The sequence below is a fragment of the Mustela erminea genome, chromosome 10 (genome assembly GCF_009829155.1).
Source record: "Mustela erminea isolate mMusErm1 chromosome 10, mMusErm1.Pri, whole genome shotgun sequence".
Classification (NCBI taxonomy): domain Eukaryota; kingdom Metazoa; phylum Chordata; class Mammalia; order Carnivora; family Mustelidae; genus Mustela; species Mustela erminea.
Window position 1 is genome coordinate 92,663,903 of NC_045623.1, and position 25,158 is coordinate 92,689,060.

Here is a 25,158-nt window from a genome sequence, read left to right on the forward strand (position 1 = left end):
AGCCTCCATACCCTGAGCCCTTCCCACTTCTCCAGCTTCATTGCTCACGAAGTCTTTGCTTGGGCAAGTCAGGACACTTCCCAAGGCCCGCTCTTCTGGTGGGCACGCTAACACGGCTGCGCCATGGGGGGGATGAAGGCACTGGTGCGTGTCAAGTACCCAGCGGGGACCTTGGTGCATAGTAGGGGTTCGGTAGACCTTCTCTGCTACCGGTTCTGAGCCAGAAGCTGGGGGGGGCGTGCTCTCAGCCAGGCTGGGCTCAAGGGCTTTATGATGGTCTAGCCCAAGGACTGATTGTCCATGCTACTGGAATTCATCATATTAGGAAATTTTGAAAGACTGCAGGGCAGCAGGAGTTGGAACTAGGGAAGGCGAAAAAGGCAAAGGTTGGTAAACGTGAAGAGGTACAAACATTGGGCTGACAATTCTTTTAAAAATTCAATTACTGGGGCGCCTGGGTGGCTCAGTGGGTTAAGCCGCTGCCTTCGGCTCGGGTCATGATCTCAGAGTCCTGGGATCGAGTCCCACATCTGGCTCTCTGCTCAGCGGGGAGCCTGCTTCCTCCTCTCTCTCTCTCCCTGCCTCTCTGCCTACTTGTGATCTCTCTCTGTCAAATAAATGAATAAAATCTTAAAAAAAAAAAAAAATTCAATTACCACATGATCTAGCATTTCCACTTCTGGATGCATGCCTAAAAGAATGGAAAGCAGTGGGTAGGAGAAGAATCAATGAAACAAGATGGGATTGGGAGGGAGACAAACCATAAGTGACTCTTAATCTCACAAAACAAACTGAGGGTTGCTGGGGGGAGGGGGGTTGGGAGAAGGGGGGTGGGGTTATGGACACTGGGGAGGGTATGTGCTTTGGTGAGTGCTGTGAAGTGTGTAAACCTGGCGATTCACAGACCTGTACCCCTGGGGATAAAAATATATGTTTATAAAAAATAAAAAATTAAAAAAAAAAAAAAGAATGGAAAGCAGGGTCCCGAAGAGAGATGTTTTTAACCAGTGTTTATAGCAGCCTTATAATAATAGCCAAATAAACAATAAATAATAAATACATAGGTGAAACATGGAAGCAACCCCAACGTCCATCAACAGGTGAATGGACAGACAAAAGGTGATATATATGTACAACAAACTATAATTCAGCCTTAACGAGGAGAGAAATTCTGACATGCTACAACATGGATGAACCTTGAGGATATAACACAGAGTGAAAAAAATCAGTCACAGAAAGGCAAATACTGCGTGATCCCAGTTATTTTAAAGATTTTACTTTTAAGTCATCTCTCTACCCAACTTGGGGCTCAAACACACATCCTCGAGGTCAAGAGTTGCACGATCCGCTGACAGAGCCGGGCAGGTGTCCCAGTGTGATCCCGCTTACAAGGTATACTTAGGGTGGTCCGAGCCAGAGGGCTAAAAGTTCGAATGGAGGGGTGTTGGGTGTAGAGATGACTTAAAAATAATATCTTTAGGGCACCTGGGTGGCTCAGTTGGTTAAACGACTGCCTGCAGCTCAGGTCATGATTCCAGAGTCCTGGGATCGAGTCCTGTATCGGGATCCCAGCTCCACTGGGGAGTCTGCTTCTCCCTCTGACTTTCTCCCCTCTCATGCTCTCTCTCACTCTCTCTCTCTCAAATAAATAAATAAAATCTTAAATAAATAATATCTTTAAAAAAGAGAGAGAGAGAGAGAAAGGCAAATGGAGGGTGCCAGGTGCTGTGCGGGGGGCGGGCAGAGACAGAGTTTCAGGTTCACGAGATGAAAAGGTCTGGAGATGGATGGTGGTGAGAGCTGCACACGATGAAGGTCGGGAACACCACCGAGCCGTGCGCTGAAAAATGATTAAGATAGTCCATTTTATGGGGCGCCTGGGTGGCTCAGTGGGCGAAATCCTCTATGTGCAGGTACACATAGAGGGTAGCAGACAAAGAGCTTGAATGGAGGCCTCAGGCAGGACTGGTTCCAGAACTTCAGGCACATATGAGTGCAGGGAGTGGAGATGCAAAGCTGGGGTGAGATCACCTGTGGCACGGGGAGAAGCCTGGCCTGGTCCCTTCCTCACAGCCCCAACTTTCCAGATGAGGACACTGAGGACCTGTGTCTCAGCCAGACCTCCACAATGCAATGGGTAAGTGATCCGGAGGGCTAAAGAAAGAAGGAAGAAGGACCCAGGTCAGGCAGCAGTGGGAACCCCTCCCTTCCCGCCACTTCCCCAGGACCACACCCCCACCCCCACCCCCACCTCCAGGCTTGGCCTGGCCTCTGGCCTCACAGGTGGGAGTGACTCAAGCCAGGGGCCTATTCTGGTGGCCCTGGCCCCTGGACCACAAGGGAGCTCTGGGCCTCTCAGCTGTGATGTCAGTGGGCCCTTCCTTCCTCCTCCCTCTGCTTGAAAGGTCACCTATCTTAAACTCTGTCTCACCCCACCCTGTCCCTTCCCCCCAAAAGAGGATGACTTTTTTGTAACCTATGTCAGCTGTTCAGTTCAATATTCAAACAGCTTTCTGTTCTGGTGCCCGTCACCAGGGCCTCCACTGCCAGAAAACCGAGCCGCCGCCAGTCCCCCAGGTTGCAGAAGCCCACCCGACCTGCTTTCAACTTAATAAACAATTTCCTATGTAGCTACTGCTGGGTCAAGCACTGACCTTTGCCCCCAGGGATAGGCGTCTGCGCCCCGGAGTTTACGTTCTCATAGAGGCAAACAGACAACCAATAAACCAATAAACCAATAATAAAGTCAACGAATATAGTAACAAGATAATTTCTAAATGTGACCAGGGCTGTATAGAAAACAAAACAGGCAAGAAGCAGTGGTTGAGTGACTACTCTACCACGAGTGGTCAAGGAAGACTTCTCTGAGGAAGTGGCAAAGGTCTAAGGGAGAGCATCCCTAAGAGAGGAAAGAGCAGGTGCAAAGGCCTTAAGGGGAGAATGGACAGGAATGGTATAGGAGTTTTCCAGGTGGGGTCCCCCAACTAGCAGCACCCCCTGGGAATTAGTTTCAAATGTAAACTCTGGAGCTTCTGGCTGGCTCAGAAGAGCATGTGACTCTTGATCTTGGAGTTGTGAGTTCGAGCCCCACGTTGGGTGTAGAGATGACATAAGACTAAGCAAACCAACAAATAAAATGCAAATTCTTGGGACCCATTCCCACCAGATCTACCAGACCCTTCTTGGGGTAGAAGCCAGCAAGCTGGGTTTTTACCAAGTCATCCAGGTGATTCTGATGTACCTTCACCTTTGAAGGTCATGGCGGTAGAGCTCAGGAAGTAAGGCGTGTGTGGCTGGAGGGTGGTGCGGGGGAGAGAGGTAGCCACCACCCAGCAGCCTCGCCCCTGCCACCCCACTCATGCCTTGCCTCACTTCCTGGCCCACTCTAGGCAAAGCTGAATGCCCTTCCAAGGCTCCTCATTGCCCTAACTGCCTTTCATTGGAAAGAGCATCACCTGGTCAAGAGAGATGTCCCCTGGAAAGTCGAGCCAGAAAGTCAGTGTGAGCTCTGTCATCAGAATCGCGTCCCATGGACAGAACACGAGGAGCTTCTGGGCCTGAGAGGACACAGAAGCTCTGTGCGCCTTCTCACATACCTCGCCCCACACATCTCTTCCATCTGGCTGTTTCGGAATCGTATCCTTTTGCAATAAACCAGTAATCTATTGATAATGTTAACCTTGCTGCTGGCAAGCAATGGCCTTCCTGAAGCTTCGCTGCTGGGACTCCTGTGGGTGAGGTCGGCCGTGGGGCATCCCCTCCTCAGCCTACACAGGGCTGCACCGTGTCCAGACACGCCGGGCCACTAAGCTCTGGTGACACTGGCCCATCCAGGTGAGGCTGTGCTTTGCATCTCTTTGGCTTTTAAGATATTTAAATATCTTCCTATCTCCCATCCCACTCTACACTTGATCTTAGCCATAAGGCCGAGAAGCGATGTCTCCCATCCCACTCTAAAGACTTCATTAAAATATCAAGAAGAGCGGAGTCTGGGTGGCTCAGTGGGTTAAGCCTCTGTCTTCTGCTTAGGTCATGATCTCAGGAATGGAGTCCTGCATTGGTCTCTCTGCTCAGTGGGGAGCCTGCTTCTCCCTCCTTCTCTGCCTGCCTCTCTGCCTACTTGTGATCTCTCTCTCTGTCAAATAAATGAATAAAATCTTAAAAAAAAAAAATAAAGTAGAAGGAAGGAAGGAAGAAAGGAAAGAGAGATCATGGTTTTGGGGTCAGAAGGTGGGGCAACTCACTTTGTCTCTTTGAATTTTGGTTTCCTCACCTCCTAGAGCAATTATAAGAATATATGTAGGACACACAAGAATTAAGTACTGTATGCAAAGTCCCCCGTTCAGATATGCTAAAAACCAAAGCAAAACAAAACAAAACACACAAAGAGGCATGCTGTGTGTTCTCCACAAGTGTGCCTCCAGACCCACCATACCCCCTCCACCCAGGGCCAGGACCCCTGCTTCCACGTGTGTTGGGCCGATGGAAGCTCCAGGGAGACACTAGTGAGGAAAGGAATGGAGGGTCGGGGATCTATTGCCCTGGGCTGCTCCTCCTCATTGGCTGGGTTGACTGTGCAGAGTTCTTCTGCCCCAGGCCACAGATCCTTTCCCGAAGCCACCCCTGGCCAGGCTATCAGAGGCCAGCACTTCCGTCTGGGGCTGGTCCTGGATGCCCCTCCCTCCCTTAACCCTACCAACCCCCTTAGAGATTAAGGTCCTTCACAAAACTCTCTCTTCCTTTGCCCCTCCTGGCCAGCCATCTGTTTCCTATGGGAACCTTGGCTGATGCAAGGGGCCAGTTTCCTAATTTTTATCAAGGTGCTCTCTGTCTGTCACCCCTGCTGCAGAAAGAAGGTCCCTGTATCCCTTGGTGCCCCAATCTCCTTCCTGTTTTGTAAGATCTGGGTCTTGTCTGCCCAGCCCCCTTCTTACCAGCCCAGGTGTCCAGGTTCTGGGACTCTAGGACCGACGGACATACCAGCATCTTCACTGATACCGAGAGAGATACAGACTGAACAGAAGGATTCTGAGGTCAGCTGCTCAGTAGGCTTTCTTTTAGGAATTAGTATTAATAATAACAGCCACCGGGTACTAAGAACCTACTATACATCCAGGTCCTATATTAGAACTCTCATTCATTCGGCGAATATTTAGTCATTGATGTCATACCATTGGAAGCAGATACAGCAGTGAACACAGACACAAGGACACTGCCCTCTTGAAGCCTTAGAAGACGGGCATCTGTTGTTCTAGTTAACCCCTGAGTAAGGATGCTGGGGTCCAGAAACTTGCCAAAGGCACTCAGCTGCTGAGCGACTGAGTCAGGATTCGAACCCAGACCTCTCCACAGGAACCATCATCTACGAAAAGTCCAGGAGGCTCATGGTGCAGCTTAGGGAGTGCAAAACCCAACTCTCAGAGAGACAGAGGACCTGGGAAGAGGGTGCCCTGGGCGTGGGGGGAAGAGAAACGGGGCTCCCATCTGTATTCCAGATGCCTGCCGTGACTAAAACATAGGGTCAGGGGCCCGGGGTGACACAGCCAGGGAAGGAGGCTCCGTGAAGCGGTGTTCCTAGCGATTACTTGTCTGCAATTTCCTTCTTGACGTAACATTGGTGACTCATGGTCTCAGAACTTGTCTAGTTTCACAATCCACGAAGAGGATTGCAGACGCTGTTGTGACTCCTGCCAGCACATTCATTTTCACCCCCCCTTGGGACATCAGGGATTTATTTTGGAAGGTTGGTGGGAGCAAGGCAGGGAAAGGTAAGCACAAGTCCTCGGGTGCCCCTCAAGGAGCAGTCGTGCTGAGGGTCTGGAACAGCTAAACAGCTGACCAGAGCTCTGTCTCCCCAAACACAAGCAGACATCCGTTTAGCTGAGCACCTAATGTGTGGGCAGACAGTGAATTAGGCCAAGCTGGGCCATGGTTAAAGCCGTAGACCCCGGGAGGACTGGATTCAAGCTCCTGCTCTACCACCTTCTGGCTATGGGACTTAGGCAAGTCCGTTCACCTCTCTGAGCCTCGGTTTCCTTATGGGTAGAATAGTGGAAATGATAGCCCCTCCTTGACCAGGAGGATTAAACAGAGCAAGACACCTACATGCTGAGAAGAAGACGCGGCGGGTTCCAAGGGTGCGCGAACATGTGAACATCGCCTTTGTCTACTTAGTCATAGCCAAACTGTGCTGAGGCGGACACTCAGGTAACCCGCTTTTCTCCCTTCCTGCTGCTGTCTGGCATTCACACTGCACACTTGGCAATCAACCAGGATCACTTAGTGTGAATCCTCTCGGTTCTCACCTCTCTGGGGTCTCCGTTCAAATATTGCCTCTTTAGGATCCCATCCAACTGCCCGATCTGGTTAGAAACACGTGCGCTCTGTCTCTACCTCCTCGCCCCTTCTATTTCCACCCGAGAACTCACCCTGACATTTTCCCATTGACGGATTTGCTTTCTTGTTTATGATCTGCCCCTCCCATACAAATGTTAAGTTTCCAGAAGAGAGGGAGTCTGACATCCTGGTCCCTCCAGGATTCCCAAAGCCAAGTACGATGCCTGGCCCATAGTAGGTGCTTAAAAAACGTTAGTTCAGAGAACAACGAACCAATTCCCTCTTCCCTGGAGTTGTCTTCTGGGAGGAAGGTCATGGTGGTTCTCAAGCAGGACGGTGGCATGGGAGGCCTCAAGCGTGCCGAGGTGGGGGGGGGGGGTCACTGGGCTGGCCCCGCTGTGCATCTGAGCTGTGGCCTGGAGAGGCAGCATTTGGGTGTAACAGGAGGCCCGGCTCCCAGTTCCAGCCCTGATTCACGGGGAGACCGGGAAAGGGCTGCTGTTCGTCACTTCGACTCACTCTCCCATCTAGAAAACCAAAAGGGCAGAAGAGGTTGGAGGGTTTGCTTTTTTGCTTTTTGGTTTCTTTTAAACTGAGGTATAATTCGCACACCAGAAAGGCTCAAAGGTTTTTTTTTAACGTTCTTTTGTCGTAAAATCTTTTCTTCGAAAATTAAAGTTTGTAAGTAGATCTAATATGTAAACAAGATAAAAGTGGGGCTGTTCCAAGGGGGGGGAGGGTTGAGAACCTGGCCTGCTTAGTGTGTCCCTTGCTTCCGCCAAGCTGCCCCCTCCCCACTCTCAGTGGTCCCTGGGGCACTTCCACAGGATCCCAAGATCTGGAGGAACCTGGTTTGAAAACCACTGGACAGGAGTCACACTCTAGGGTCCCTCCAAGGTGCGGGAGCTCTGGGGAGTGGCGAGGGGCCCCTGCTCTCCCAATTTGCAGATGGGAGCTGTTCCTTGAGCTGCAGTCCAGCTGCCTCCCGAGGGTCATGAGAAAGAAGGCAAGGGCAGGCTCAGGGCGCAGGAAGCGGAGCCGGCCAGCTGGGAGGCAGTGACAGGCACTGGTACTGTGGCCTCCTGGACAGGCTGGTGACATCACAACCCCAGGAAGCAGCTGCCCGAGAGGCCCTCGCTGTCCCTCAGGCCCCCTCTGGGAAAATCAGCCACCAGCTGTTGCAGGCTTTTCTCACTCGCTCGCTGCTCTGGATTGTCCCCTCCTGAGCCGCCATCATCGGCAGCAGCGGCCACTTCCTCTCATTAAGGACCTACTGTGCACTCATTAAGGACCTACTGTGCACCTTCTGGTTACAGCACGTGCGTTCCCAGTCGTCACACCCATGCTATGAAGTAGGCCTGGTACCATCCCCATTTTACGGATGCTGAGCCCAAGGCTCAGAGGGACAAGAGAGACCGCACAAGGCGAACACCAGAGTCCGGATCTGAAGCTGGTCCCGTCTGACTCGGCCCAGGCTCTCTCCATGAACAATCATCTTGTCAGATTCAAGGCAGGACAATGCAGGGTGAAGAGTTCTCACACAGGGCGAGCTGAGATTGTACATTTCTAACCCAGTTTTCTTTTCTTAATGAGTGTTCCTGGCCTTTGACCCAGGCGGTCTTAGGATGCCTGGAAAGGTCTTACCACACACTGCCTGGCCCTTTCTACAGATGTTAGCTATCTAAGAAAGAGTACACTTAATCATGATGAGAAAATAAAATGGAAAAAACAAAGATGTTAGCTGTAACGATGACTCCATTTTGCACAGAAGGAGCCCGAAGCTTGGTGGAGCTGGGGAACATCCGTGGAGACCCTAGAATAGGGAGGTGCCCAAGCCAGGCTGGTGAGACCCCAGAGTCACAGCTGAGTCCTTTCACCCCTGAATCTCTCAGCCGGGATTGTCCCCCTGCTCACATGCCGCATGAGTCTCCTAGAGCTCGCCTTACCGAACTACCACAAAGCTGGTGGCTTAACACCGGAGGCACGGAGTCGCTCACAGTTCTGGAGGCCGGCAGTCCTAAAGTAAGGTGTCAGCACGGTTGGTTTCCTCTGGAGCTCTGCAAAAGAATCCTCGCTTCCAACCAGCAGCGGCCACCCCCAGTCCTCTGTGCTTCTTGTCTCTGTCACCCCAAACTTTGAGTCTTCACCAGGCCGTCTCTCTGTGTCTCTGTGTCTCAGATCACTCTTTTCTTGTACAAGGACTCTAGGCCTTGGATTTAAGGCCTACCCTGCGTATAGGCTGATCTCCTTTTGAGATCCTTAATTACATCTATAAATACCCTATTTTCAATGAGGGTTACATTCGCAGGTCCCAGGGGTAGAACTTGGACATACCTTTTTAGGAGGACAGAATTCAACACACTCTGTCACTGTTTGGTTTAGCAAACCTTCATCAAGCACAAACCATGTGTCAGGCCTGGGCTCAGCAGACATATCTCCGGTCTTGGGGGAGAGAAAAACAGACACAGGTAACAGTGAGATTGTTAGAAATAGAAATAGAATTTCTACAATAGAAATAAAGACTGTGAACCACAAAAGAGAGCAAGTAATAATGTCTGGGATGTGATGAGGAAGGGAGCATAGGATGTGTCCTATCCATCCATAGAAATTTATTAAAGACCATGCACAAGATTCTTAGGGTGGGAAATGTATATATATATGAAGAAAAGCAACACAGAACTGAATGAGCCTGAACTAGAGCTTTGGAGGCAGAACGACCACAGTTCCAGGCTCTAACCTGTCTGTGCCTCAGTTTCTTTGTTTGTAAAATGGGCATACTAGTAGCATTTGCCTCACAGTTATTTTATTTATTTATTTGACAGAGATCACAAGTAGGCAGAGAGGCAGGCAGAGAGAGAGAGGGAAATAGGCTCCCTGCTGAGCAGAGAGCCCGATGCGGGGCTCGATCCCAGGACCCTGGGATCATGATCTAAGCCGAAGGCAGAGGCTTAACCCACTTAGCCACCCAGGCACCCCTATCCCTGTATTTAAGTGAAATCACTCAAGCATTCAGCTGGTGAATATTTCCTGAACATTTTCTATGTGCCAGGCTGCCAGTGTATAGTAAGGGACCTACAAGACACCCGGCACCAAAAGCACTTAATGTCGGTCCTTATCCTCTTTTTCCTAATTCACAAGTTAGGTAAAAGTTCAGGACAGAAATACAAGAGAGGTCACAAGGCAGGACAGGCTAAATGCCAAGAAAAGAGCACGAGATCTGTGTATGTAGGAATAGTGGGGACACGGCCAGGAGGTCTGCAAAGGCTTCCTGGGGGAAAATGGGCTTGGAATCAGACCCTGGAGGACAGTTAAGAGGGGGAGGAGGGAAGGCTGTGTGAAGCCATGATGGCATGGATGTAAGGTTGGGCTGGGAGAGGAGTCGGGAAGAAAAAGAGATTTGAGCTAGACCCTTTCTGCAGCATTTTGGGCTTTTGGGTGGGGTGTAACCCGAGCACCAGCGAAAGAAATGTTCTAAATCTAAAAGCAGCAATCAAGGGTAGGCATGGATAAGAACGCACTTAACCAGATCACAAGTGTTTGCATTTCTTTAAATTTTGCTCCAACATTGGTATCGCCTTTTCTGCAGGGCATTTCCTGTAGGGATTAGTTCCATTCTTTTCTACTTTATTTAACTCAAGTGCCTTTCTTACTCAACAAGGCTCCTTGAAGGCAGAGGCTTCCTTGTAGCCCGGTGCAACCCCCGTGTCTAGCTCAGTGGGTACTCAATCAGCATTTCATTCAGTGAATAAATACTTCTATATTTCTATTTTACCTAAGAGCATGGAGCTTTGGATGGCGTGCCTAAAGTAATGTTTCCTGGCCTGGGGCAAGAATAATGTTGATTTGCACAATCCCCAAGCCAGGCAGGATTGTTTAGTTGGCGACAGCTGCTAGAATGACCCGCCTGGGATCCGGCAGGACAGAGTCACACAGAGGCCTTGCTAAACTAAACGTAGGAACTCACATCAGTTAAGGCGGTGTTGCTTTAAGCTCAGCCAACCAAAGGTGGATGCAAAAAACAAGCCAGCAGCTTGAGACTCGAAACAGAACAGAAAGGGAATTCACAGGACCCAACTTTGTCTTCTGGCTGGAGCCCTTGAGATCTGGCGATGCTGGCAAGGCCAACTGTGTGTTGAGATAAGAAACGGCAGCTTCTTTAAGGTTTATTTTGTTTTTGGAGCCGCCCGATCCAGTGGGCGGATCGTGCCTTGAAATAGAAGCATCTCGAAAAGCCTGTGAATCATTTCTTAGTGCCGGCCTGCAAGGTTTCATATCCTGTTCTTGGCGTTACCTTGGGTGCTGTGAGCGTGTGTATGTATTGTTTTCGGGGTTGTTTGCTTAGGATTTGGTTTTGAAACTTTTACTTTCTTTTAATAGCTTTTCTTTTCTTCTTCTTCTTTTTTTTTTTTTTTAAGCTGGAAGAGTTTGTCAGATGGTTTTTGCGAGAAAGTTCAAACTCTGGGATGACTAAGTCTCTGGAATAATTCGGACTCTGGGAGGGGGAATTTGCTGGCATTTGGCATGAATCAGTCGCTGATTTCTGCAGTGAGAAAATCTTTTGGAAAGCTTTTAGGTCAAGCCCCTCCGGGCACACGTGGGGAAACTGAGGCTCAGGGAGGGAGAGGGCTTCAGCCAAGGCCACACGGCACGTCAATGGAACAGAGGGGACTAGAACGTAGGTTTGACTCCTGGGACCAGTTTCGGGTTTGCAAGAAGCTTTCATGCACACGGTTCACATGGAGAGGGCCACATATTCGAGATCACTAAAGGAACAGAAAGAGAAAGAGAGTTGTGAAGAGTTACAACTCAAAGGGCATTCAAAGGGCATAGGGTTAGAAGGCTCAGAGAAGGGAACGGATGTGTGAAGGCATTCTACATGCACGACCCTGCTTAATCCTCCCCAGGTCCTTTTAGAGCAGTGGTTCTCAACCAGGATTGATTTTGACCCCAGGGGACATTGGGCAAGGGCTGAAGACCTTGTGTGTTCGCCACAGCCAGGAAGGGGGTTTGCTACTGCCTCTCTCAGGTAGACGCCAGGGATGTCGCTCAGATCCTGCAATGCACAAGACGGGCCCGACAGCCAAGGTCAACAGCGCCAGGGCCAGGAAGCATTGCTCTGGGGAGGGCCCTAGGATTTGTTAATTCAGGGTAACAGCTGAGAAAGCTGAGGCTCAGGAAGTACAGCCACTCATGGGGTCTTGGGCAAATTCCTCGACCTCTCTGTGCCTCATTTCCCCACATCTATAGGAGGGAGCTGGCAGCACTTGTTACGATGATTAGGCAATTTAATATTTATAAATCATTTAGGACAGTGCCTGGCACATATTAAGTATTATGTGACTTGTTGCTAAAAAAGATAATAATATTGAAAATAAGTACCCTGGTCCAACACACACAGAAAATACGTGGAAGAATTATAACAAAATCTAGGGATCGTTAAAGGGCACGGGGGCTAGAAGATGGGAGACTTCTGTGGGTTCCAGGCTTAGAGAGCAGATGATGCACGTGGCTGTCCAGGTGACATCTTACATCCTCGTGGCCGTGAGGGTTTCCTTCCCACAACGGCTACCTTAAACGCAACTTCATCTTTTTATGTTAAAATGACATGCACTGTTAAACATGAATACCTTGGGCAAGTCTGACACAGCGAGCCGCTATGAGCCATCAGTAATCGCTCATGAGAAATTGATCGATGAGTTCCTTCCCAGAAAGGCGGCCTGCCGCTTCCTGCAGGAATCCTGACCCACTGGTCGTGCCCACACCCATCAGCACCAACCCCGCACCCTGCCCAGCTTGCACCCAAGGTGAGCACCTGCTCCCGACCTTACCCCCTTTTGCTCCCACAGCCCTTTCACCCTGCCCAGAGCCCAGTCCCTGCTTTGCCACTTTGCTTTTTGTGTTTTGTTTTGTTTTTATTTTTTATTATTATTTTTTAAAGATTTTTTTTTTTTTGAAAGAGATCACAAGTAGGCAGAGAGGCAGGCAGAGAGAGAGGTGGAAGCAGGCTCCCCGCTGAGCAGAGAGCCCGATGCAGGGCTCGATTCCAGGACCCTGAGATCATGACCTGAGCCGAAGGCAGAGGCTTTAACCCACCGAGCCACCCAGGCGTCCCATGTTTTGTTTTGTTTTTAAAGATTTTATTTATTGGGGCACCTGGGTGGGTCCGCCGTTGAGCATCTGCCTTTGCCTGGGTCATGATCCCGGGGTCCTGGGATTGAGCCTCGAAGCATCAGGCTCCCTGCTGGGCGGCAGGCCTGCTTCTCCCTCTCCTATTGCCCCTGCCTATGTTCTCTCTCTTGCTGTGTTTCTCTTTGTCAAAAAAATAAATAAATCTTTTTAAAAAATTATTTATTTCTTTATTTGACAGAGAGATAGAGACCACAAGGCAGGGGAAGGGGCAGAGGGAGAGGGAGAAGCAGAGTCCCCACTGAGCAAGGAGCCGGATGCAGGGCTCCATCCCAAGACCCCAGGATCATACCTGAGCTGAAGGCAGACACTTAACCAACAGAGCCATACAGGCACCCGCCCCTGCTTGTCCACTCTGTCCTTCTAATGCTGTCTTCAGTCAAGGATCAGTCTCTTGGCTGCTGGTTGCTGACCCCCACCAGGTCTCTGGCCTTGTGTGACCTCCAAGCTCTACCTGCTCAGCCCAACTCTCTCCACGAGCACTGGACTCTGGAATGGAAACCAGGCACTGACGTCTCCCCTCAGCCTGGGATCCACCTGATAAGCCCATCGCTTACAACAGATGCCACCGATCAAGACTTTTAAGCTACGTGACTTACGCGCTTACAACAGTTCTCACCCGCTGTGCCCCACTCTCTCAAGCCCAGATCTCACTGAGCTAAAATCAAGGTGTTGGCAGGTTCAGTGTTTCCTTCTGAAGGCTCTAAGAAAGGATCCATTTCCTTGCCTTTTCCACTTTCTAGAAGCTGCTGACATTCCTTGGTTCGTGGTCATTTCCTCCATTTTCTTTCTTTTTCTTTTTTTTTTTAAAAGATTTTATTTATTTATTTGACAGATAGAGAGATCACAAGTAGGCAGAGAGGCAGGCAGAGAGAGAGAGAGAGGAGGAAGCAGGCTCCCTGCTGAGCAGAGAGCCTACCTCGGGATTCGATCCCAGGATCCTGAGATCATGACCTGAGCCGAAGGCAGAGGCTTAACCCACCGAGCCAGCCAGGCGTCCCTTTCCTCTGTTTTCAAAGCCAGCAACATGGTACCTCTCTGGCCCCGTTTCCATAGTCATCTCTCTCCCTTGACTGTCCTCTTCTGCCTCCCTCTTCCGTTTGTAAGGACCCCTGAGATTATACTGCACCCCACAAAATAATCCAGGATACCCTTCCTGTTTTAAGATCAGCTGATTAGTGACCTTCTGCATCCTCCATTTCCACCTACCAGGAAACAAGGCCTATGCTCAGGTTCCGGGACTGAGGATGCAGACATCTTTGGAGAGGCCACTAACCTGCTGGCCACATTAACCAGCAGGGGTGGTGGGAACTACGACAATCCAGCCCGCACATACTGTTTCTAAAGGAGGCAACTGCTTCTCAGCCCTGGCTGATTTCATCACGCGTGAACCCAGGTTCGGTATGGCTGGGGCTTGAACTCTGTGACCCTGGGACAGATCTGAGCTGAGATCAGGAGGCGGACGCTTAACCAACTGAACCACCCAGGCACTCTGGATCTACCAGTGTTTCAAATAAAGCTGGAACGTTAGAGTTTCAGGTGAAATTTTCCAATCTTGTAATCACCGGGCAAGGCTGAAAACAATTTTTTTTTTTTTTTCTCCCACAAGCTAGATTTGGCCTGAGGCCACCCAGGTGTGACCGCAGGATCCACCTTCATCCTATCAGCTGCGGTGAGACAATGAGATGTTCTCAGCCACTTACAGGCTCTGCAGGCTCCGGGGTATGAGGAACCAGCTGGGCCTCGAGGTGGGAGGGAAGGTGGTCAGGAGTGTAGGGGGATGCTGCTGGGGATTCCTCGGGGGAAAGTTTGGAGGGAGAAGGGACCAACCATTTCCCTGAGGGACCAACCATCACCTGCAGGAAGCAATGGCGCATGAAAGGGTACAGGAAATCAGGCAGAGACTGACCTGAAGAAATCAACCAGAGTCAGGTAGGCTTTATGCCTCATGACTTCAGAACAAATTAAGCACACACTTTCTAATTTCAAGAGGTATCAGTTCTTCCCTTCCCCTTGAAAAAACGAGCAAGACTGGCAGGCTGGGGGATGGCAGGAATGGGGTTGAGAAGGAGGCTTTTCACCTGCATGCTCTCTGAATTTTGAGTCAGATGTGTTACCTATTTAAAACATTAAATTGAAATCGTTTTATAAATGTAAAAATATTTTCACATATGATAGTTCATGCTAAAGGTAAGACAGATAGAGTTGTCATGGTGACTCCCCGTACTCTCATGAAGATGACAGGTGTGACCTCCTTGCAGAGAGGTTCAGAAATGGTGAGATGCTAAAAAATTACTTTAGACTTGTCATCTTAACTGACTGCTGCTTTTCCTTATCCTCACACACCAGAACTTCAGTAAACCAGACTGGAGTTGTTTTCTTCTTCCCCTTCTCCTCCTCCTCTTTCTTCTTCTCCTTGTTTTTTTAAGATTTTATTTTTAGGGGCACCGGGGTGGCTCAGATGGTTAAACATCTGCCTTCGGCTCAGGTCATGATCTCAGGGTCTTGGGATCAAGCCCCACATTGGGCTCCCTGCTCAGCCGAGAGCCCACTTCTCTCTCTCCCTCTACTACTCCCACTGCTTGTGCTCTCTTGCTCTCTCTATCAAACAAATAAAATCTTTTTTTTTTAAAAAGATTTTATTTTATTTATTTGACAGACAGAGATCACAAGTAGGCAGAGAGGCAGGCGGAGAGAGAGGGAAGCAGAGAGCTGAGCAGAGAGCCCGATGCAAGGCTCCATCCCAGGACCCTGGGATCACGACCTGAGTCTAAGGCAGAGGCTTTAACCCACTGAGCCACCCAGGCGCCCCTAAATAAAATCTTAAAAACAACAACAACATATTTTTTTAAAAAGATTTTATTTTTAAGTAGTCTCTACACCCAATGTGGGGCTCAAAATCACAACCCTGACACTGCCGTCTTCTTGAGTTCTATTCTGTTCCATTCTAAATGGCAAAAAGCAGGGCACCTGGCTGGCTCTATTGGTAGACCATGCATGATTTGGGGTTGTGAGTTCAGGCCCCACATTGGGCGTAGAGTTTACTTAAATAAATAAATAAATGGCAGAAAGCAAAGGCTCTGCGTCAAGTTGGCTTGTCCTTCCCACACTGGGTGACCTTGAGCGACATACCTGACTTCTTTGAACCCCAGTTTCTGCATCTGTAAAATGGGAGTAATAATAATACCAACATCATGGGTTGTGATGAAGATTAATGAGTTAATGCAGGGAAAGCACCTAAAACAGAACAGAATCAGCATCCATAAATGCTGACTTGAATTATTAACTATTTTTACTATTCTCTTTTAACCTTGTTTGTTTGTTTGTTTGTTTCTTTTTAAAATATATAATGAATGTATTATTTGCTCCAGGGGTACAGATCTGTAACCTTGTTTCTTTTGAGTGGGGAAATTACTTAGAACCGTAGCAACTTAAGACATGTAATGCAGGCAGTCTAAAATAAAGTGAATTTTTATAAAACAAATAAAATAAAATGAATTTAATCCCTGGTTCCCCAAATCTTTACAGCCACCCAAGGGAGTATCACTGTCTCTGTTCCAAAGGTAAGAGAACCAGAGATTAGGAACATGTATGCAAGTCACTCAAGGACACTGAATGGGGAGACTGAGAGGTAGAGGTTCAAACCAATTTTCAAGATTTCAGATCCTGTGACTTTCCACTCAAGTCTGCTCTATGGTGCGATTATAAAATAACAGGGTTTGTTCCTTGGGTTTGGGGACAGCCCCTCCCCCATCTTTGGCCCCAGATCCACTAGATTCCAAGGTGGGGGTCAGATCAGGTCTCTGGCTCCTATTCTGGCCTCAGCTTTGGAACCAAATCCTTTTCTCCCCTGGGAAGGAGGCAGAGTTGGGATGGGGAGTCAGAGGGGGAGTCAGAGCAGGGAACCTACACATGACCCTGGCCCAGTGGCCCCAGCTTTCTCACGAAGCAGGCTCTGTCAGCGTCCCAAATCCGCAGCCTCCCCCTGACCCTTGTCTTCTAAGAGAGCAGCAGCTGCAGCTTGAAAACATGTCTGGCACCAAACCGGTGTGGTAAGTACCCCCCAAAAGATGGAGGGCTCAGCGCAAACAACCTTCATCCTGTGGGAGAGCCCCAAGGTCAGGAGCCTGGCTCTGTGGGCTTCAAAACCCGACTCCTCCGCTTCCTGGCTGAGCAGCCTCGGCGTCACCTCTCCGAGAGGTCCACATCTGTGCGAGGAGACAAGGGCAGCATCTATGGCAAACGCAGGTGGAATTACCACACCCCCACCGCCCCGCCACCAAGACTGATTGATTGATTGATGCAAGGGGGAGAGAGAGAGAGAGAGAGACCAAGCGTGCATGAGTCCCGGGAGGAGCAGAGAGAGAGGGATAAACAGAATCCTTGAGCAGCAGGGAACCCAATGAGGGGCTCCATCTCACCACTGGGAGAAAGGAGCTTTAGGGGTGACTAGGTGGCTCAGTCAGTTAAGCGCCTGACTTCTGCTTTCAGCTGGGATCGTGATCTTGGGTGGTGAGATGGAGCTCAGCCTTGGGCTGGGCACTGAACTGGGAGTCTGCTTGAGATTCTCTCTCTTCCTCTCCCTCTGGCCTGCCCCCTGCTTCTACGTGTGTGTGCTCTCTCTCCCTAAAATAAATCTTTAAAAAATGAAAGTGCTCTATTGAGATATAATTTACATACCATAAAACTCACCCATTTTAAGTATACAATTCAATGATTTTTAGCATATTTACAGAGTTGCAAAACATCACCACAACAATTTTGGAATATTTTTATCAACCCTTTCCCCCTCCAAAACCCTGTTCCATTAAAAGTCACACCCCTTCTTCCTCCTATTCTACTGTCCCAGTAGACAACCACTAGTCTTTCTCTCTCTATAAAGTTACCTTTTCTGGAAATCGCACATAAATAAAATCATACAACATATTCTCCTTTTAGTCTTGCTCCTTTCACTTAGAGAGAGGGGAGTGGGGAGGGGCAGAGAGAGAGAGAGAGAAACAATGTCAAGCAGACTCCCCACTGAGCCCAAAGCCGGACGCAGGGCTCAAGCTCATAATCCTGAGGTCAAGACCTGATCTGAAATCGAGTCCAACCCTTAACCAATTGAACTACCCAGGCACCCGTCTCTTAGCATAATATTTTTAAATTCTATCTGTGTGTTGCACATATCACTACCCCATTCCCTTTATTATTGCTGAATAATACTCCATTGTATGGAGATGTGTCTGTTTATCCATTCATCAGCTAATGGATATTTGGGTTGATTCCACTTTGTGGCTCTAGTGAACAATGTGGCTATGAGTATCCACATACAAGTCATATACCAACATACTAGACATATGTTTTCACTTCTCTTGGGTGGATGCCTACAAGAATTGCTGGGTCCTATGGTCAATTTATGTGGTTTTTTTTTAAGATTTTATTTATTAATTTGACAGACAGAGATCACAAGTAGGCAGAGAGGCAGGCAGAGAAAGGAGGGGGGGAAGCAGACTCCCTGCTGAGCAGAGAGCCCGATGCCGGGCTCGATCCCAGGACCCTGAGAGCATGACCTGAGCCAAAGGCAGAGGCTTTAATCCACTGAGCCACCCAGGCGCCCCATATGTTTTAACTTTTTAAGAAAGTGCCAACTGTTTTCCAAAATTTTCCATACCCATCAGCAATGTATGAGTGTTTGTTGAGAGAACTAAATGATGTAATTAACATAATGTGTTAGCATAGTGCCTGGTCATAGTGAATCTTCAAGAAATGGTAGCTGGTGCTAACCGAGATCTTAATAGAATCAACACTACCCACGGTACGGCTGTCTTCTTCCCTGCAAAGAAGGTGGATCTCTAAAGTATTAATACCCACATTCTTTATGCTTTTAGCCTGGCACTCAAGACACCTCGCACACCCCACCTCCAACTATTTATCCAGTCTTGGCCAGCAGCGACCCACCTTCTAGAGGCTGCCTATGCAAGCTAATTAGCACTTTTGCTCACATTCTCTGCCCTCTTCCCTCCTGTCTTCCTCCTGCCTGCTCTTCATGTATTAGAATCCAGGCTGGGGACGCCCGGGTGGCTCAGTGGGTTAAGCCACTGCCTTTGGCTCAGGTCATGATCCCATGACTCCTTGCTCGGCAGGAAGCCTGCTTCTCTCTCCGCCTCTGCCTGCCTCTCTGCCTGCTTGTGTGCTCTCTCTCTCCCTTTCTGGCAAATAAATAAATAAATAAAATATTTTTTAAAAAAATAATAAATAAAATAAAATAATATCCATGCTGGCCTTCAACACTCAACTCCAATGTTCTTTCCTCTTTAAGATCTACCTTGGCTTTCTAAGTAATTCGATCAGTGCAGTCTTGTCCAATTGTTTCCCACTAACCATGAGTGGCTACTGAGCACTAGAAATGTGGCTAGTCTGAACTGAGATGTGCTGTGTGAGGAAAAGCACACCAGGGGCACCTTGGTGGCTCAGGGAGGGGGTTAGCCCTCTGCCTTCAGCTCGGGTCATGATCTCAGGGTCCTGGAATCGAGCCCCAGAGTCCGGCTCTCCACTCAGCAGGGAGCCTTCTTCCCCCTCTCTATCTGCCTGCCTCTCTGCCTGCTTGTGATCTCTCTCTGTCAAATTAATCAATAAAATCTTGAGAAAAAAAAAAGAAAAGCGCACCAGATTTTGATGTGCACAAAATCACGTGTATGAATTTCGGTGTGTGTGAATTTTCACCAGTGTGAAAAATAATGTGAAACGAGTCATTTTTTTGTATTAATTATATGTTTGAATGACAATATTTTGGGGTAATTGGAATTAGGTAAAATACATTATTGAAATTAATTTCACTGTACTTACTTTCTTAAAAGGTGGCTGCCGGGGCGCCTGGGTGGCTCAGTAGGTTAAAGCCTCCACCTTCAGCTCAGGTCATGATCCCCAGGTCCTGGGACCAAGACTCGCATCGGGCTTTCTGTGCAGCGAGGAGCCTGCTTCCGCCTCTCTCTCTGCCTGCCTCTTTGCCTACTTGTGATCTCTGTCTGTCAAACAAATAAATAAAATCTTTAAAAAATAAAAAAATAAAAAAATAAAAAGGTGGCTGCTAGGAAACTTTAAGTGACAAATGCGGTCCCACTGGGCTGCCTCATGGTTCTATCTGGCAGTGTTGGTATAGGGCATCGATATTCTAACAGTTCCTGTTTATTGAGCACCTCTTTCTTTCTTTCTTTCTTTCTTTCAAGATTATTTGTTTATTTATTTGATAGACAGAGATCACAAGGAGGCAGAGAGGAAGGCCGAGAGAGGAGAAAGCAGGCTCTCTGCTGAGCAGAGAGCCCAATGCAGGGCTCGATCCCAGGACTCTGGGATCATGACCTGAGCCGAAGGCAGAGGCTTTAACCCACTGAGCCACCCAGGAGCCCTTGAGCACCTATTTCTTACATTTTTCTGTTATCTGATGTAATGCTCACCACAATCCTGTGGGGTTGATGTTATGAATATCTCCTTTTTTACAGATAAGGAAGCAGAGGGAGGGTGTGACCTCCCCAAGGTCACACAGCTGGACGCTAGCAGATTCAGTATTCAAACCCAAGTTGTCTGACTCTGAAGCAGAGTCTCCCATGGGATTCTACTGCACAGTCTACTAAAGCACCAGGGCTTTGGGGGTCTCCGTGGGGTGTCTTTGGCTGGAATTAGAACAGCTCTGCATGGTAATGAATCATGCTAATCAGAAACTCTGAATGCTTGTCTTTCATAAATACAAAATGAGAAAGCAGATTAATTAATATAAGCAATGCATTTGGAATAAATTGGATCTTGGGATTTGTGGGTAGAATAAAAGGCTGAGGACCACTGATCTAAACAAAGATCTCCTTTTGCAGGTGGGTGAACTGATGCCCAAAGAGGACAAAGGATTTGCCCAGGGTTGTCAGCTAGTGGCAGAGCCAAGTGCAAAGGCTGTGTTTCCAAGATTGGAGGCTGAGCCTCCCTGCACATACCTCCAGGTCTCTGCCAGGATGGTCTCTGCCCCAAGCCACTTGGAAGCCCTTTGTCTTGACTCAGCCTCCTCCCTCCCCCAAGCCCTGTCCCAAGGACTAGATGGGAGGGGGCCAGGAGACCCAACCCATTTCCCATCAGGGTCCCAAGGCCACCATCTGGTCCTGGGCCAGGAATTCCTTTCAGAGACTGAACTAAACTGGGCCAAAAATAATGCTGAACCCTTGGATGCCTCCAAGAGCCCCTGTTCCTAGTGGACCCTGGTCTAGCAGGCCAGGCCACGCCAAGTCTTCTCCCTGCCTGTTCTCTGGGCTCCCCCAGTCTTCCCCTTGCCGGCTCCCATCTGCACTCATATGTGTGTCTGTGTAGGGAGAGGAATGTTTCAACAAACTGCCCACATCCCAGGTTCTCTCTTGCCAGCCCTCTCCAAACAGGCAGGAGACGGTGCTAAACCCAGCAGCGTCCCTATGAGCCAACCCAGGAGAGCCCCAGCCGTAGACACAGACGAGGAGCCACCAAGAAACCGAGACAAGGCCACCAAGAGGCACGCAGAGTGTGTCCGAGACAAGATAAAGGATGGGTGTTCAGATAAAGATAAAAAAAGACACGGAGTCGGAGACGAAGCGAATAGAAATGAGAAGAAAAGAGGTGGACGAGCAAGGGGGTTCGCGAAAAGGAAAATTCGAAGAACGGCAAACAGGAAGACGACCGAGAAGTTCGAAATAGAGAAAAGGGCCTGAGAGACAGACAGAATGCGCAGGAGCGAGAGGGCTCAGCGAGCGGGGGCGCGGGGCGCGGGGCACACGAGGGTCCGCGGTGAGGGGGGCGCGGGGGTCCCGGGGGGCGGGTCCTTCTCCCGGAGCCTCGCCCTGCTGCGCGGATCCCAGCAGCCACATTCCTCCGGGTTTCCCACACGCTCGCCATCAAAGAGTCCCCAAAGCCCAGCTTTTCCCGCGCCCCTCCCCCGCCAGGGCTGGAGAAGCTATTTTTCACCCCCTCCTGGTCTTTAATCTGTTGTGGGGAAAGAAAGCGGCTTTTGTTGGGCGAGGGGCTGCGCGGGGGGTGGGGAGGGGGCGCCGGCGATTGTGTGTCCCGCAGCTGCGCGCCTGGGGCCGCCGGGGGTGGGGGCGCGGGGCGCGGGGCTCCGGGCGCGCGGGGCGCGGGTGGGGCGGGCGGGGAGGGTCCGGCAGGGTCCGGGAGGGAGCCGCGGGGCCTGGGGGAGCGGGCGGGGAGGGTTCGGGTGGGGGCCGCAGAGGGGCGGGCAGGGAGGACCCGGAGGGTCTGGCAGGGCGGAGGTGGGGCGCCCTGGCGCAGGCGAGGAGGGCCAAGGTCGGAGAGGGCCAGAATGGGGGCAGCCAGGGCGCGGGGGTGAAGGCGGAGGGGGTCACAGTGAATGAGCGAGTGGAGGAAAAGGCCACCCGGGCGTGCAAGCTCATTGTCCTCTTGGCCCTGTTTGCACCTGGCCCCAGGACTGGGGGGAGAGGGACGCACACTGCAAAGGGCATGTTAGGGAGAAGGCTGCACACCCCCCAGAAGCTCGTATGAATGCCGTATGCTGGGCAGGGAACCACCCCACAAATGTAAATGGACCGCAGCATGGGAGAGACACCCACACTCTCACCAGGGGCCCAGACCCACAACCCTCAAGAGGGATCCCAAAACCCAGGGAGGGGTGAAGGACCCACACTCAGGAAGGAACACACACTTTCTGGAGAACCCACTTACTCAGAGACATACACACATACAGTGCCAGACACCATGAGGGGCTGCTGAGCAAAATGGACTTCAGATGTGCATTTCCTTCTCCTCCCATCCTCAATTCCCCCTTAAGACAGTCCCCCGTTCTCCAGCATTTTCCTGCAGTTGGTAGCTTGACTAACTGCACAAGCTTTGGACTCAGGAGGCTCTGCTCTGCTTCCCAACAGCTGAGTGACCTTGAGCAAGTCACCTCACCCCTCTGACTTCAATTGATATGAGGATTGAGACAGAGAAAATACATGTAAGATGCCCGGCTCCCTCTTGGCGCTCAGCGAAGGTTGTCCTTTGTAAGCCTGCCGATGCCTGGGCCTCCATGGTAATGATTCCACTCAGCAGCACCTGTAGCGGGCAGGAGGCCCTCTGGTTGGGAGTGGAGGAGCCTTTTCCTCTCTGGCAGGGACACCTGTCTCTTAGGTCAGATCCCCCTCTCTTGACCTCAGTACCTACCCTCAAAGCCTTTGAACAGCAACTGGGACGTAGGCCAACACAAGACCGTATCTGGGAAGGGTGAACATTGCATTTCAAGACCTGTGTGGGAAGTACCTTTTTTCTTTCTTCGGACTCCATCTTTCTACAGCCTTTTCTGACCCCCCCTTTCGTGGGAGCCCAAATCCAGCTGCGGGTGTCTGCAGCAATGACACTAGGCCTGAGAGTCACAGAATCAGAGAGTCAGCCAGTATAACCTGCATTTGGGTTTTAAATCCCTCCACCCACAAGGGATCTCCTAAAAGTGATGACCGAGGTGGAATGTCATTCAGTATATCTTCACTAAGTGCCCACTCTGTGTCAGGCACTGGGAGGGATACTGAAACCAAAGAAAGACCACCTGGTCACAAGGCAGGTGACCTCTATGGCCCATCGGGTGGCTGGGAGTGTTTAATGAAAGCCCGAGTGAAAGTGCTTTGGAAAGACTAAAACCTCTGCAATATATGTGTTTCCTTTTATTGTTTTTATTTTTATTTTTTTTAAGATTTTATTCATTTACTTGACAGAGAGCAAAAGCAGGGGGAATGGTAGGCAGAGGGGAAAGGAGAAGCAGGTTCCTGGCTGAACAGGGAGTGGGGCTTGATCCCAGGACCCCAGGATCATGACCTGAGCTAAAGACAGACACTTAACTGACTGAGCCATCCAGGCACCCCCTTCCCTTGTTTTTTTTTTTTTTAAGTCACAGTTAAACTCCCACATAACCCACTGATGCTCTCCAAATTCTAGACGTTCCAAACTGTCCCTGCTTGACAGAGTGTTGCTGGTCATACTCACTAGCCTGTAAGTGTTAGCGGGAGAGAACCAGTCCTTTGTGTCTGCACACTGTGTGCAGTTTCACACATGAGCATGAACACACTATGTGTGTGTTCATCCTCGTGCGTGTCCGGATTTGAGCCACAGACCCGGATTCAAATCCTGATTGGTGGGGTTTTATACCAACAAGCTGTGTGACAAATCTCTTTGAACTTCAGGATATTTGCCATAATAATACCTACCCCCAAAGCCCCTAGAGCAGATTATATAAGATATTTTATAAGGCACCCAACAAAGGATAGGTTCTCAGAAAATAAACTCCCTACTCGCTTCCCTGTGGGTGTCCACTCCTTCACCCCAGATGCCCAACCAGCTCCTGGACGTCCATGGTCACTGCCTACCTGTTGAAGCAAGGGGTTGGTTAACTTCAGGGTGGTATGACTGGACCAAAAAGGTGGAACTGGGGTTGGAAGAATGAGAGAGGGAGGAAACTTAATTCAAAACGGATTCTTAAAAACAGGAGATGTCATTCTGCACTTTAAGAATAAACATCCCTTGGGCGCCTGGGTGGCTCAGTGGGTTAAGCCGCTGCCTTCGGCTCAGGTCATGATCTTGGGGTCCTGGGATCGAGTCCCACATCGGGCTCTCTGCTCAGCAGGGAGCCTGCTTCCCTCTCTCTCTCTCTCTCTCTCTTTGCCTGCCTCTCCATCTACTTGTGATTTCTCTCTGTCAAATAAATAAATAAAATCTTTAAAAAAAAAAAGAATAAACATCCCTTAAAACATGGACAAGAAAAGGCTTTTGGGGAAATAAAAAAAGCTTCACATTTCCAAGAAATTTCCAATGCTCCCTGAGTCTCTTTGCTTAGAAAAGAAAGGTTTTTCCCTTAATGTTCCCAGCACCTTAGTGTCTGTCTTCCTATCAAATGCATCCCCTACCTGCCCCCGACTTTGCTTTTCTCTATTCAGTACAGTAAAATGCTGTCGGGTCTAATCTACCTTCACAAGAAGTTCCTTGAAGGGACAGGATGAAAGGCATAGGCAAAGAAGGATACAAGTTTTGAGACAGGCAGACATGGGTGCAAATCTTGGATCTACCACTCAGTGGCTATGTGAACTTGGGCAAGCATAATTACCTCTCTGAGCCTCAGTTTCCTTTTCATAAAATGCATCAGTGAGATAATGTATGAGAAGGTGAACGGTTAAGATTCAATGAAGGATGATGATGGTGATGATAGCACCAAGTACTTCTTAACTATAGAATAGCCTATCTTGGAGGTCTCTGAAATCCCCACCCCTATAAGGACTCAAGTCTTAGACCCCCCATGCTTCCTACAGTCCCTTCTCCATATTACCCACATTCCTGAGAACAGTCTCAGCATAAACCATTAAACGCAACTGGTACCATCTAGTCCACCCACCAGGGGTCCATCACATCATAGCACAGAAAAATAACTAATTGGTTCCCACAGTATTTTCCATCCCTCCTCCCCTTTGATCCTTTCAGCTGTGAGATAAGTGTATATTATTTTCCTCCCCATTCTACAGAGGAGACAACTGAGGCAGAGTGAGGGGAAGTACTTCATGCAGGAATTTGAGGCTGGTCTTAATTCTGAATTCCCTGTGCCTTCCTTGTGTCACATGAGTCTCAAGCAGCACTTTGAGGTCTAGGCTCACT

General features: G+C 49.5%; 1 long non-coding RNA gene across 1 annotated transcript in view; it reads right to left on the minus strand.

The window, feature by feature from the left end:
* Positions 1 to 4,185: 4,185 nt before the first annotated feature.
* LOC116567239 overlaps positions 4,186 to 25,158 on the minus strand; it is a 34,494-nt gene continuing 13,521 nt past the window's right edge. The window contains exons 3-5 of the long non-coding RNA XR_004276160.1: positions 9,855 to 11,099; positions 8,671 to 8,778; positions 4,186 to 6,863 (exon numbers count right to left, since the gene is read on the minus strand). This is a non-coding gene — a long non-coding RNA (uncharacterized LOC116567239). The remainder of the gene's footprint in view (positions 6,864 to 8,670; positions 8,779 to 9,854; positions 11,100 to 25,158) is intronic.